General features: G+C 43.7%; 1 protein-coding gene across 1 annotated transcript in view; it reads right to left on the bottom strand.

The window, feature by feature from the left end:
- LOC123625663 (immunoglobulin lambda-1 light chain-like) overlaps positions 1-11042 on the bottom strand; it is a 995149-nt gene that overhangs the window by 858730 nt on the left and 125377 nt on the right. The window lies entirely within an intron of this gene.

Here is an 11042-nt window from a genome sequence, read left to right as displayed (position 1 = left end):
CCTCTGGTGCCAGCGAGCTCGATCTGTGGGTCCTCAGATGGAACTAGGAGACAGAGTGAATGTCAGTACCTTGCAGGTGTCGGTCATGGATCATTAAGGGGACATTGCTTGACGTGGACTCGGGATGAGAGAAAAGGCAAATGCATGAAACAGGACAGACTCGAGAAACAGAGCATGTGGTTGTCCAGCTGAAGGCCACCTAACCAACGGGCAGTAAGCTGTCTGTTTGTTAGTGACAGAGTCTCAGGGCTCCTCCTGCCCACTGGGAAGCTGAGGTAAATGCCACTACCTTACTGATACCTTCCAAGATCCTGTCTTCCCCCAGGGTCCACCTGTGCTGCTATTATCTAGACCTTCTCCTCTAGCAGACTTTACGCTTGCTGCGAGCAATCTTTATTGGGGGACTGGATGCAATTCTAGGCAAAATATTCCGTGATGTGTATTTCCTTATCTTTTGTTACAAGGATAATTAAATGAAAAAGATTTGCAAATATGGAACTCTCCTATAATTTAGAGATAATCACCACTCTATTTTCCTTTCTGGATTCCTGTTCAATATATCATGTGTGTCCATGGATCAGCGGCTGCTCATGCTCACACGAGCCTCTGGCAGTGGGACAGTGCAGCGTGGGTCAGCATGTGGGGAGTGCGGACCCTCTCTGGCCTGGCTCTGTAGGACATTCACAACTAGGAAATCTCATCTGGGCACCAGGCTGACAACCACATCATCCTTTGAATTCTTATTTGGAAATGTCCTTGGAGTTTGTGCACTCCTGGATTTGAGCATTTCTAAGGCTTGTGATGATGATGTTATTCAATACCAAACAGTATCTCCCTGCTGCTTCTCTGCTTTTGCCCACGTGTTGAGGAGGGACCTCAGCATTGCCATGTGGTGTCTCCCACTGCTCAGAATCTGCCAGGTGATCAGAATCCTGAGAGTTTTCCATGTGTGCTTCACACTGATAGTCACACCCGAGTTCACTGTAAAATGTACCTGTTGCTACCCTGAGTGATGTGACCATCGAGGCCACCTTATATTGATGGACAGTGTTTGGGATGTTTGTAGACTATAACACTTCCAGGTGTGCTCTTGGAATTCCCTGCCCTGTAGGTAAGGTACTGGACCCTACAGGTGAGTGTTGACTTCAGTTCAGTGACCCAGAGCATCAACAGTGTGACGTAGAACTGAGTTCACATTGGCCTCTGCTTACATTAAGATCTTGAGCCATGCATGTCTGCACCATCTCCATTGAAGGGGGAACAATATGAAACCAACCTTCAAATGTGTCTTTGATGAGGGATGACTGAGTAGAGTCATATAAAGTGGGAGGGCATGTTGGCATTTTTTTTTTTTAAGAAAAATGACACTTGTACTGTGCTGTGCATGGAGGTGCAAATCTTAGGAAATACACACACTCACAACCACACTAGTAGTCACTGCACATAGGCTCACCCCTCGGTGCCTCCCAACCCTCATGCACACCTGCCCATGCCATGTAATAACTCAGGTGTCATAGAGACTCTAGTTGATGGTAACAGTTCTTTCCTGGACCATGAGTTTCCTGCCACACACCCCCAGTCCTTGTCTCCAGCAGGAAGCCGGAACGAGGTGGCTCTACAGACAATAGCAAGCTAGTCCCACTTTTCTCATCACTTAGATTTTTCCACAGCCAGAGATTGACCCCAGAATACGTACTGTTTATATTTGCCCTGGAGTCCACCTGCAAGTAGAGAAAGGAAAACACTATGAGGATCAGGCCTTGCTGTCTTCTGCTTGCAGAAGTCTTTTGCTCTCTTGCTAACATCAGAAAACCAGATGGGAAACAGTGATTGAGGCAATGGCCCCAGAATAAAGCACAGAAGATGCTTGTGCAAAAGCAGAAGATTTTCAAGAAGGATTTCTTAAGACCATTTTGGTAAATACAAAATTCTTTTTCAAGAAGGAAAATTACTACTGAGGAAAATGCTCACTACCATGCAGTGTGTAACTGATGTTGTCATTTATAAATGCCATCTTCAATCAGGTTCAGCTGGTAATAAACTCTCACTAGACATTCTCCCCGCCAAGAAATTCTATCTATAATTTATAACGGACATGGTCAGACTTTAATATCTTAATTCAAGTGAAAAAGAAAGAAACCAAGAAAAAGCATTTCAGTCCCTTACAAGGAAAGACAACCTTACCTTCTCAAAAGACAGGGCCTCTTCTGATTTTGTACTGTCCACCTCTTCCACCACAACCTGTGGGGATTCTGGGGAAACACAGAGGAACTGTCAGCACAAAGGTGTTGCTGAAGACTCACTTAGGGGACCTGGCATGGTGTAGACACGGGGCTGCAGTGTGTGCAGGTGTGTGGTTAACGGCACAGACTGAGCTGCTGCTGGGCTGTCCTTGACAGTGAAGGGAGGCAAAGGAGAGGGGTGGGAAAGATGAAACAGAGCGTTCGCTTTCCATCTAGGGCTACCTAAGCCAGGTGAAATGGTCGTTCTACACACAGGCCAATATGAAAATCCACATCATTATTCAAAGACCAGGCCTCTTCACTCCTCTTGTTCATTTTGAAGCCCAGGCAATACACACTTATTTCTTGAAACGTTACAAGGTCATTTGGCTTCTGTGTAGCTGCATATGCTGCTACTGCAGTTGTCATCACTTCTGTTGGGTTGCCAAAAAAATATTGTGGTGAAATATGTACATTATTTTAGTTATTAAATATACACATCTGTGGCATTAGTTGCATTCGTAAATCTCTGTAGAGAATAAGAAAGAATTTAATCTAATAACATAAGCTTTCACCTTAGGAAACTAGACATAAAAAGAGATGTGTGATGTAAAGTAAAGAGAAGTAAAGAAAAAAAAAGATTGCAGAATTCAATCTAATGGAAAAACAGGAAAACAACAGAGAGAATTCTCAAAATCTAAAACTGATTCTTCAGAAGGATCAATAAAATTGAAAAGGTTCTAGTCACAGTAACCACAAAGAAAAGAAGACACAGTGTAGTAATAATATAAATAAAAGAGGAATCATCAATACTGATCCCATGGGCATTAAGAAGACAATGAGGGAATCTTTGTGTATATCCATGCCCACAAACTGCATGGTTTACATAAAGTGGACCGATTCCTTCAATGTGTGAAACTACCAAAACTCAGCGAATGAGAAACAGATAACTAAATAGGCGTGTATGTATTTTTAGAATTTGAATTAATAACTAATACCTTGTGGAAACAATGACAATAACAAAACAACAACTGTCTCAGAGGGTTTCACTTGTGAATTCCACCAAATTCTTACAGCGGAAAACACAGTTTTATTCTACAAGTTGGTTATCACAAACTTAAGTATTTACCCAAGTAAATTGAAAAACAATGTCCACACACAAAAAAAGTACAAGGAATTATGGCAACTTTATTCATAACTGCCCAAACTAGAAGGAACCAGGACATCTTACAAGAGGTGAATGTTCCACCAAACTTTGTTACATTGATCCAATGGAGTATTACTTATTGATAAAACCCACTGACATAGCAAGCTACAAACACATATAAAAAATCTTCAGTGCATATTGCTATGTAAATAAGTCTGTCTGAAAAGCTGCATCCTCTGTGATTCTAACTCTATACAGTTCTGAAAAATAAAAAAAAAACTAAAGAGACAGTAAAAAGATCAGTGATTGCCAGCAATTCTGGCAAAAGGGGAGAGGGGTTAATAGGTAAAGCATGGGTCATGTTTAGGGCATGACACTGTTGTGTAATGGTGATGAAGGACATTATGAGTTTGTCAAAATCATTAGACTGTACAACACAGAGTGAACCTTAACCCAAAGTCTGGACTTTAGCCAATAGTAATAATAATATATGGTCAACTGAAAAAGTCACAGTCTATAAATGTAGAAAGGAGTCTTTCTTTCTTAGAAAGGTTCACAACCTGCAGGCGGGTCATCATGAAAAGCTGGGAAGTGCAGCCTCAGAAGAAGCCAGGTGACAGGCACTTGGAGGGAGGGAGAGAGGGTAAGACAGGAGTTTATGCTGAACAAGCTGGTCAGGTGTACATATGGGGCAGGTTGCAGGAGGAGCTATGAATATTGATGATGATAATGACAGAGACCCATGCACATGCGTATTAGGTTTACATGTATTAACATACATCTCGTGATCACTTTGAGATGGAGATTTAATACTGAAATGCATTATAATTAGATCCTATGCATAAAAGGGTCAAGTGTACAGGACGAGTCCATGAACTTCACACCTTCAGGAGACCAGCCAGAGCCACTCCACAGCCTGCAGCTGCTTATTAAGAAGAAACTCTTTGTGGTTTAAAATGGGCGTCATGTTGGACAGATATAAATGGGAAGAGTGTGCCAGGGTCAGATGACATAAGCAGAGGGGTCCTCCAGCCTTTCGGTCTCTCCCACCGGCCTTTAGTAAAACCTAGTCATGATTAGTAAGGGGAGTGGGGGGAAAAATGGAACATGACCATCTTTCCATCCTGCCATGGCCAGGAGCTCTAAAATTTGGATATTTTAGTCAAAGGAGGATACATTAATGTGCTTAAGCGGTTTAGGACTTTTATTTCAGTCTTCAGTACCAATATAGGCTCAGTCATTCTATTACTAAAAATAACACATGGACCACATCAATCAAGGACATGATTAAGAAAAGAAAGCCATGGGGTGAGGGGTATGGCAACTTTCTGTACACTCTGTTCAATTTATACATTAAATTAAAACCCTTCTACATAATGTCTATTAATTTTTAAACATCTGGCAACACTGTTTCAGGAAAAAATTCATTTTAGTTCATGTTTAGAAATGAGCCAAATCTCTGAATATTAGGTTAAGATGTGACGCTGTTTTCTATTAAAATGTGCAAAAGTTTACGTTGCAAATATACCTTTATTTCTGTAGCTGTATCACTAGCGATTGTTTTCATAATTATAAATTTGCACACAGCAAATAAAAAATATAGTGTCACACATTTAGAATTTATCTTAAATATGGAGCACTGAATAAATTTAATTACTATTCTTGAATGTACTTAATAATTCCATTTAAACAGTACCTTCATTTGCTTTGTTTCTGCGGTGTACTCTCTTCAATGGCCACTTTTGGATTCTTTTGACCCACTTCCTGGAGCCGGCAGATTTTCTTGTCCCTGGAAGAGAGAGACTTTTTATATCCTGGAGGTGAGATCCTGGGAATGTATTACAATTAGATAGCTGTGGACATCTTGCTGGCAGAAGACTATAGAAAATTAGGAGAATTTATTCACAGATTGAACATTTGATCCCATTTTTCTGCAACTGCTTGGCAAAGTCACCTGACCCAGAGTTGGCCTTTAGGATGATCTTGTAGTGTGGGATGCACTGAAAATTCAACAGACTAATTGTGTAGGCAAATCCCTTTCTGTGGACCCAGCAACACAGGAAAGCAGCAGAGCAGAGTGACCAAGAACACAGAGGCTGGTGCCTAATGGCCTGGGTTCAAATTCTCTTTACAGTCTGCATGCACCTGGGAAGTTAGAGAGCCCGCTGTTCCTAAGTTCCCTGCTGTGAGATGTGGACATGTTAATCCGTCTAAAAATGATTAAATGTATGTAAAGCCCTAAGACGACAGGTGCTTGCTTCATAAGCACCCGGCAATATTCAATCATCAAATGTGTGAAAGGATAAGCCAGACACTTGGTGGTGGTTGAATACAGGGAGGGAGCTTGGATGGCTACAGGGCAGTGCAGGCTGGAAGTTCACTTCATCCTTTCCATGGCTGTGATGCTTTCCAGCTCGCGGAGACTATCTGTGATTTTCTGTGACACTCAACATCAGCCCTGAGGGACAGGTAGAGCAGGGCCTACAACCCATCATTTACAGTTTAGGAAAGTGAAATTTAGAGGTTTTTAAGTGACATTCCCAGAGTCATAGCACTGATGAGTGATGGATCTGGGACAAGAGCGTAGTTGATTTTCAGGTTACAGAGATCTCCAAACACCTGAGACCTCTACACCATCCCTGGAATGAGCAGCAAGGGCTCTTCTCACGCACTTTCTCACGTCCTGCCTCAAGCTTTCTTCAGAGAGGTCGAAGCCCTGGAGGACATGGCTGAGTCAAGAGAAGGGCTCAAAACATGACTTGGCCTCTTCCCTCTAGGATTCTACCTTGACATAAAATGCAACAGTTTCCTGCAAACAAAGCCTGTCTGAAAGGCAAGTCCCAGTGTGTGGCTTCTTCCCCCAGCACCTTCACGCTGCCAGCTGCCTTGGTGTGAGCATTGCCATCCCCAGTTGGCCACTCCGTGTGACCAGTGGTTACCTTGGCTCCCAACCTGGCTCAGAATCCTGGATGTTCCAAACCAACTGCCACGTGATGGCTACTCCAGGAATGAACTTCCCTTCAGCTGGCCAAGCCTGCAGCAGCAGCCCATGGGAATTAACTGGGAGTGTGGCCATCTGGGCGGTGACTCAGTGGTTTGATGAATGAAGTCTGTGACCCCCCACTGTCTCCCTGACCTCTTACCTGAGGAACTGCCTGAGCAGCCTTGGTTGAGGAGCAGTGGCTGCACCAGCACAGAGTGTGCACCTCCCTGCTCACACCCTTCCCCACCAAACTAATTCTTCACAAACTCCCCATCCGTCCCTCCATCTTACAGGGGTAGGGGCAGAGTCCCGTCTCCTCTTAGGGGGACCTGGCCATGGATACGAACAGGAGAACCCACCCCAGGGCCCTCCCTGAGGACCTCACAGGCCCTCCTTCCCTTTTTACCAAATGTCCTTTCCACTAACCCCTTGGCACTGTCCCTTCTCATCACTCTTCCTGGCAGCACCCAAACAGCCCATGACCCTGTTCTCATCAACCTCTTAGATACCTCCCCATGAAATCTCAGTTTCTTTTCTTTTGAAATTCTCTGGTTTCAGAGTGTAATAAAATTTGGTTTTGGATTTTGACATCTACATTCAGAAGAGTGTGGCCTTAATTTCCCTTCCCTGTCGTGTCTCTTGCTGTATTTGGCATCAGGATTCTCCAAATGTGATGAAGGTCATGTGGGTGTTTTCCTTTCCGTGCCTATCCTCCGGAAGACTGTGTACAAAACTGGCATTAGGAAATAGTACAGTTTCCTAAATTTAGGAAACTATTTAAAGCAACTAACTTGATAGAAGAATCAACACTATAAATTGAGAAATAAGACAAAACTCTATCAGACATCTACAAATCTGTACACAAAGTAGAGTAAGGGAAGTGAAAATAAATAACTGGCCCATTTGAAGAAAGGACAATCTGATGGTCAATGTCAGCACACCTGTCCAACAGGAATTCACGTTTCCCATGTTGAAGGACTCTGGACCAATGAAGAAAGGAAAGATCAGTAGGACTGCCGTGAAGTATCAACTTCTCAGCTGAGACTAACAGTTGAGATGTCAGGGAGATATACATCATCACATTACCATGGCGACAGGTCATCACAGAACTTCCAGAGAGAACAACGGCCACCCAATGGGGTCCAACTGCTGCTCTCTAACAAGTGTCTTTTTACATGTACAAGGGTATCATTTAAGAGTATGTGGGTTTTTTCTCAAAAACTCAATCTCAGACTCACACATTATTATCCTTTGTTTATGAAAACACATGAGCAAAAGTGACAAGCCCGCCCCCAAATAAAGTTGATAGTGAAAATTTCAGGGTGAAGAAAAACAAAACTAACATGTTAAAAATAAAAGTAAGTTCCATTCTTGATTGAAAATACCATCCCCATCCATTGAGAGCATTTCTGACTCACCAGACATTTCTCAATCTAGTAATTTAAAAATTGTGCCACTAAATTAAAAAAAAACTCATTTTAAATATTCATTGTGGGCTTGCGGTGGCTCACACCCGTAATCCTAGCACTCTGGGAGGCCGAGGTGAGCAGATTGTTTGAGCTCAGGAGTTGGAGACCAGCCTGAGCAAGAGTGAGACCCCGTCTCTACTAAAAAAATAGAAACAAATTATATGGACTGCTAAAAATATATAGAAAACTTAGCAGGGCATGGTGGTGCATGCCTGTAGTCCCAGCTACTCGGGAGGCTGAGGCAGTAGGATCGCTTGAGCCCAAGAGTTTGAGGTTGCTGTGAGCTAGGCTGATGCCTTGGCACTCTAGCCTGGGCAACAGAGTGAGACTCTGTCTCAAAAAAAAAAAATTCATTGTGCCTCTCTAAGACACATTAGTTGTCAAATGATATAAATCCTTCTCTTATCACCTGTGTATATATCCTTTGCTCTGTGCAACTAAGACTATGTGCTCACAGTTAACAAGCTCTGTCAGCTCACTGAGCAATTTCTTTGTCATTATATATGGCATAGACTGGCTGACCACTGAATAATTTTTTTCAAATTTTGATTGTCATACATTCACCCTTTGGTTGGTGGAAAATATATAATTAATAATTTTCTAAATGGAGAGTTTTGGATAATCTCAAGCTCTGGGATTGAACATGTGTTCGGGCTCATACAGCAACCACCGGTCACACCCGCTCTTATGATTTGGTCATGAATATTGGGTACAGGAAGGGATGGAAAAGCCCCCAAACCAACGAACAAGTGACATTATTAAGATAAAAATGAAACGGTTGCCTTGCTTCAAACAAAGTAGTTGCCCTTCAACATATGAGACTCTACAGTACAAACCTCCATCACTGCCGGTTCTTCCCGTTTCTAGAACTAATAAGTCTAATAAGACACTGATGAGGTATAAAAACTGCATTAATATAGATGTTGCCTGATGTTCTCCAGGGATTATCCTGTTGAGGGGATGGTTGAGAGGGTGTGGGAAGGAACAGGTGGTGTTACGTTGTTCTAAACGGAGGACTTTTAATGATCCCCAGCTGGATAGAAAAATGAGTGTATATGTGTGAGTGTTTGACATCTAATATATGTATATATACACACATGCACACACATAACACAGGTGTTTGTGTAGATAGGTAGATAGATAGATATTATGTATAAGAGAGAGATCTTGGAATGCCAGATTGAGGGAGAAAATGAAAAAGAATTAGGGAACATATTAATAAATGAGAAACCATCTGATCAGAGTAACAGCATGTGAAAGGCAGAAACCAAGAGCAGTTCAGACTGGCATTCGTAGACAACTGGTAGACGGAACAAGGGACTTTCCTTCTTGCTGCCTCCTGAGTGTGCACAGTAGATGAACAATAAATGAGTAAATGTAAGCAAAGCCCTTATAAAACTTTATGGCAGTGCCAGCGCTATATAATTACTATTTAATACATCTGGGAGGATGTGCAGACACTTTCACAGCTGTTACTTCCAGAGGCAGAACCTGGTAGGCTGCACAAGAGGGAAGGGAGAAAACCCAGATTTAATGCACATCTTTTTGTACCTTTTGAATTTCCTACAAGTGTGTTATTCTTGTGGTTTTGCTATGAAATTCTCTTTAAAAGATGAATGCCCCTCAAAAATATAGTGGCATCAAACAACCATTTTATCTTGCTTATGGTTCTCAGGGACAGGGACTCAGACCATGTGCAGTGGAGATGGCTCTTTCCCGCTAGCTGACGTGTCTGGGAGCTGCAGAGACGCCTTGCTGGCCGGGGTTGCATCCACACCAAGGGGTTGGACTCATCTGGAGGTGACATCACTCACAGGTCTGCACTGGAATTTGGGTTTGGCTGGGGGACCTAGAAGTGGCCTCCGCATGTGGCCTGGGCTTCCTGGCAGCAGAGAAGTTCGAGGGCACTCAGAGCTCTGATTTGGTGGCCAAGGGCTTCCCAGGTCAGTGACCTTCGATAGCCAGGCAGAGGTCCTTGGTCTTTTCAAACATAACCTTGAGAGACACATGGTGTCACTTTCTGCCTGGGTTTAAATCCTGGCTTGGACATTCCCTAGTGAGCAATCTAACTTTCCTGTGATTCACTTTCCTCATCTGTAAAATGCGGATATAACAGCACCTGCTTCCTGGGGCTTTTATGAAGACTAAGTTAGTTAATGGATGTGAATTACTTAAAACAAGACCTGGCACGTAGCCAGCACTCATTGCAAGCTACCTATCGGCATCAATAATTTTCACAGATGAGGACACTGAGGTTCAAAGGGTGACTTCACTGATTAGTTTCACGTAGCTCAGTCGGTGGTGGAGCCAGGCCAGTGGGGAGCCCTGGTCTGACAGAGTCTGAGTTACAACCCTGCACTCCTGGGAGTTCCAGACTGTCCACCACACCGGGCTCTGCCTCTGGGGCCCAGAGTTCCTGTCTCAGAGTCAAATGAGGACTTGCTCTTTCAGTCCAGGCTACACACATGGGTCACAGCCTGATTCCTGAGAAACCGCATCCAGGCCTCCGAAGCTATGCAAAGACTCTGCTCCAGCATTTATCACATCATGTGGCTTTTCTCGTCATCTTCTCAACTAATAAAACAGCTCCCATATGTCATGGGTCTGCCATGCCCTCACCATCCTTATGCACATATTGCCCCATTTAATCTGGACAGGGACCCCACAAGGACATTGATTAGAACTATTCTATAAATCAAGAAACAGAAGCTTGGAGTACTGAAATCTTTTATCAACTTGCATCTCTTGAGGGTCAGGAGTCTGGGGTCAGCTCACCTGCCTGGTCCTGGCTCAGGGTGTCTGGTGAGGTTGCCGTCAGATGAAGGCTTGACTGACCCTCCACTCCCACCTCCAAGGCAGTTCACCCACGTGGCTGACAAGCTGGTCCTGGCTGCGGATGGGAGTCCTCAGTGCTTCATCCGATGGGGTCTCTGGCTGAGTCTCCTCATGACATGGCGGCTGGCTTCTCCCAGACTGAGAGACTCAGGAGACCAAGGGACAAGCTGCAGCGCCTTTTATGATGTAGCCTTGAAACTCACACACTGTCACCTCCACCATATTCTGTTGTCCACTCAGGTCAGCCCCTATTCATTTGGAAGGTGATCACATAGGACATGGATATTCACATGTGTGGATCACTGGGGGTCATCCGACAGACAGGCTGCCATTTCTGAGGACACCTACTGTGTTCAGGGACCATGCCAGGCTCTGGGCAGGAGCAT

Source organism: Lemur catta, chromosome 21, assembly GCF_020740605.2.
Source record: "Lemur catta isolate mLemCat1 chromosome 21, mLemCat1.pri, whole genome shotgun sequence".
Lineage (NCBI taxonomy): Eukaryota > Metazoa > Chordata > Mammalia > Primates > Lemuridae > Lemur > Lemur catta.
The sequence above is the reverse complement of the archived record's forward strand: the minus strand, read 5'-3'. Positions and strand labels throughout refer to the sequence as shown.